Below are 4,331 nucleotides of genomic sequence, written 5' to 3'. Positions count from 1 at the left end.
CCGTGTTTCCTTTGGTGCCACGCAGCTGGGTCGGGGAGAACTCGCCGGGTCCATCGGGCGAACCGTCCTCCCGTTCTGCCAACCTCGTCCCACTTGTCCTGCCACTGGTGGTATGTGGCGAGACGCTCCTGCTCCCGCATCTCTTTAGCCGACAGACCCCCAGGGTCGGCGTTCACTCTACGATGGTAGTAGCGTGCGTCCTCTTTTACCAACAGCGCTATTGGGATGGTACCCGCTATCACTGCGGCAGCGTCGTATGAGATTGTCCGGAATGCGAAGGATGCTCCGACCACAACCCTCTTCTGGACCCTCTCAAGCAGCCGTTGCTCCTCCCTGGTTTCAACACCCTCGTGCCACACCGGTGCACCGTAGCGGAGGATGCTGTTGACGACCGAAACCAGGAGGCGACGCTTCTTGCACTTTGGCCCACTGTGCCGTCGCATCAACAGTGCAAGTGCTGTCGCTACTCGAGAAGCCTTTTGAGTGACTTGCTTGACGTGCTCTGACCACTTAAGATTGTGTTTGATACGGACGCCTAGATATTTGATGTCGGTTGCCGAACGAAGAAGAACTCCGTTGATGTTAACCGGGATGTTCTTGTAATCCTTCTTCTTCTTCGACACCATCACAATATCCGTCTTAGCTGCGGCGAGCTCCAGCTGATGTTCGCGCATCCAGGCCACAACCCTATTCACAGACTCCTCCGCCAAACTCGCGGCCAGTGCTGGCGTGGGTCCTGGTGCCAGGAGCACGAGGTCGTCAGCGAAGGCGACGAGCTCTACACCGGCGGGCATGTCGATGGACAGGACGGCGTCATACATGGTGTTCCACAGCGTCGGACCAAGTATGGAACCCTGTGGGACTCCCGCCGACAATTCCCGGGTGACCGGACCGTCCGACGTCTCATAAACCAGTAGCCGTCCCCGAAACCAGCTTTCCAGTATCCGCTGCAGGCATGCCGGAACGTGCTTTTCTTGCAGTGCTTTGGCGATGGACCGCCAGCTCGCCGTGTTAAATGCATTGCGTACATCCAATGACACCACCATCAGACACTTGTTAGCCCTCCGATCCGTCATTCGGTGGGCCATCGCGCGCTGGCCGGCCTCCTTAACACGTTCAATCGCCTGAATTGTAGACCTGCCCTTTCTGAATCCATACTGAGACGGCGACAGGCGAGGGTGATCTGGGTCTTCCAGGTGTTCATTTAGGCGATCCAAGATCAGCCGCTCCAAGATCTTGCCTGATCCGTCGAGCATCCCAAGAGGCCGAAAGGATGACGGATCGCCCTGAGGTCTTCCGGACTTGGGTAGCAAAGCAAGTCGTTGTCGCTTCCAGTCAGCGGGAAAGGTGCATTGATCGAAGCACTCCTGGAACACGCGGCGAAACGTCTCCGTGTGCTCGCGAACAGCGACCCTCAGTGCCGCATTGATGATGCCATCGGGTCCCGGGGCCTTAGTGGGCACCATCCGCGCCGCGATCGCCAAGAGCTCCTCATCCGACACCTCCCTCACTGGCTCCTGCGTTGTCTGCCCCCAATCGACCAGATCCGGTGCAGGCCACTCAAAAGTGCCATGATCCGGGAAGAGTTCCGACACGACGTGCTGTAGAATCGCAGGATCTCGCTCCGGGGGGACGCGGCTACCCTTGAGGCGTGACGTTACTACCTTGTAGGCAGTGCCGAAGACGTTGTCCTCAGCTTCCGCAATCATCTCATCAAAGCTACGGTCCTTGCTTGCCTTGATGGCACGGGCGAGTTCCTTCTTACAGCTCCTGTGCCGTTCTCTGGCCAACTCTCGCTGTGCACCGGTTCCGGCGGTCAAAATCGCATCCTCAGATGACTTGCACTGCTCCCTGAGAAGGCCGATTTCCTGCGTCCACCAGTACATTTCCGGTCTCACCAAAAACTGCGCTGGCGGTGCCCTCTGCATCACCTCATCGCAGGCTCTAGTAAGTCCAGCGGTGAGAGTCGCCGGTGATACAGCCGCTTCGGCAAACCCGGAAGCCTGGAGCGCGATCTGGAAGGCTTCGGGATGGAATTGACGCAACTTCCATCTCGGTCCAATCTGCTCGCGTTGTCGCTGCCGGTCGCGATGCTGGTGCTGTTGTTGCGGTTGCCTCTGCTGATGTGGTGAAGCGCTGCTGACTGGTGTCGCGGATACGCTGAATCTCACGTATCTGTGGTCACTGTTGGTGAAAGTGTCGAGCACCCGCCAGTCGTTACCGGGTTCAATGGCCGGACTGGCGAAGGACACGTCGACCACACTTTCAGTAGCACTGCCGTTGCCGACGAACGTGGGCACACTGCCGCGGTTCAAGATCGCCAGGTCGAGCTGGTCGACGACCTCGGCGAGATCTTCACCACGCGGCTTCGTCCTCGCGCTGCCCCATCGCACGTGCCAGGCATTGAAGTCGCCCGCCAAGACTACGAGGGGGTGTGCTCTGGCCTCGATATCGATCTCGTCGAGCAGCCGCTGGTAGTCCTCGTCCGTCCATCCCGGTGTTGGTGGGGCGTAGCAAGAGATGAAGGTCACCCCTGCCACCTGGACCGACACCAGTCCTACCCTACTTGCCCAGACTCGCTGTATGGGCAAGGCTCCGGTCGTAATAACAGCTGCCTTCGCTGTCGAGTCCACCGCCCAGTTCCCGTTATTGGGTGGAACACGGTAGATCTCCGACGCCAGCACAATGTCGATCCTTTGCTCCCGTGCGGTCTGGAGCATGAGATCTTGTGCTACCCTGCTGCGCGCCAAGTTGATCTGGAGAATCTTCAACCCAGCGTCACGCCCTCTAACAGTGGTGTTCGAAACTAGCGGGAACATGACGGCTGGCTACTTCCGCTGCAAACCGGTGAACCTGTCTGATGTTGTCCGGAACACGTAAGGCACTTGGGGCCCGAGCTGCACTCCTTGGCCTTGTGCTGCTTCGATCCGCACCGGAAGCAGCACTTGGAGTAGTCAGGGCCGGTGCACTCGCGAGAGCGGTGCCCCTTGCCAAAGCAGCGGTAGCAGAGCTGCTCTCCTGCAGGGACCGATGCGAGCGCCTGCACGACGCAACTCGTGTTCCCTATGGTGACCCGGAGACCGTCGAGAAGCTGGCACTGCCCGCGCGGCAGCTTGATATGGGCTTTCTGCAGCCCGTCGTACCGCCGCCACATCCGAACTGCCTCGCCCGGAACCGTCAGCCCCGCCTGTCGCTTAATCGCCGAAATCAAGTCGTCGACAGTCGCCAGCATGTCGATTCCTGTGATCGCGGCCGTCTGCTTGTCGACAAGGAGGTGGGCCACTCCATCCTTCTTGATGGCTTCGCTGACATCGGCCAGCACACTCTCGCAGTCCGTGTTCGGCTTCAGCCACAGCGACAGCTTCCGCTCCCCTGTGCGGCAAACCCTCGCCACGAACTGATCCACATTGGTCTTGGAACGCACTGCCTTGTATGTGTCGAGGAAGGCCTTGCCCTCGTTGGCCTCGAGGACGATCACCGCAGGCCTCTCCATTTTAGCAGCGCTCTTTCCCGCTTTCTGTGGTGCTGCTCTCTTGTCTCCCTTGGCCACGACTTTAGCAAAGGATGCTGGTTGCGCATGCACCTTGGTTGCCACAGCCGCTGCTTTCTTTACCTTCGGTTTTGGCTTTTCTGGAGCCATGGCCTGGGACAAGACGGCCTCGACCGGGATCTCGGGGACATCAGGCGTGATGACTTCGTTCATGCCCGTCGGTTCGCCCTCTTTTTTCTTGCCGCGCCTTGCCCGGGTCCGCTTTCGTTTGGGAGTGTCGCCAGGTGGATGCTGGCTTTGCCCAACAGCACTGGAGTCGACGACATGTTGTTGTTGCTGCTGCGTAGCTACCGCCAACTCTCCCATCGAGTGGAGTCCACTTTGGAGCAGCATAAGTTCTCTTTCGCTGGCTGCCGCACGCTCACGAAGGCTAATGTTGTCTCGCTTCAGCTCCTGATTTTCACGAGACAACAACTTCAGCTTTGTCTTCAGCTCCGCGTCGCCATTCTTTGCCGTCGCCCGGCCCGTCTCCATCTCGCTAACCTTAGCGAGGAGAGTCTCGACGGTTGCCCGGAGCTCCCTCAACTCGCTGCTGAGGCTTGCGATAGTCGGCTCCTGCTGCGGGACTTCGGCCACCTGCTGGACGACGGTTGAGTTCATCTCGTCCTCTTCGCTCTCCTCGGACAACTCCATATCACTGACTTGCAGGGCCATTCGCTGCAGCACTACCATTGGCCGAGTGGGCGCCGCTGTCGATGGCGCGATACTGCCTCCCTTTCGCGGCCGAGTCAACGACAGCGCAGCCGATGGTGATGATGATGTCGTTGCTTCGTCCCTGTCG

The sequence above is a fragment of the Anopheles ziemanni genome, assembly GCF_943734765.1.
Source record: "Anopheles ziemanni chromosome X unlocalized genomic scaffold, idAnoZiCoDA_A2_x.2 X_unloc_2, whole genome shotgun sequence".
Classification (NCBI taxonomy): domain Eukaryota; kingdom Metazoa; phylum Arthropoda; class Insecta; order Diptera; family Culicidae; genus Anopheles; species Anopheles ziemanni.
This window is presented reverse-complemented; position numbering follows the sequence as displayed.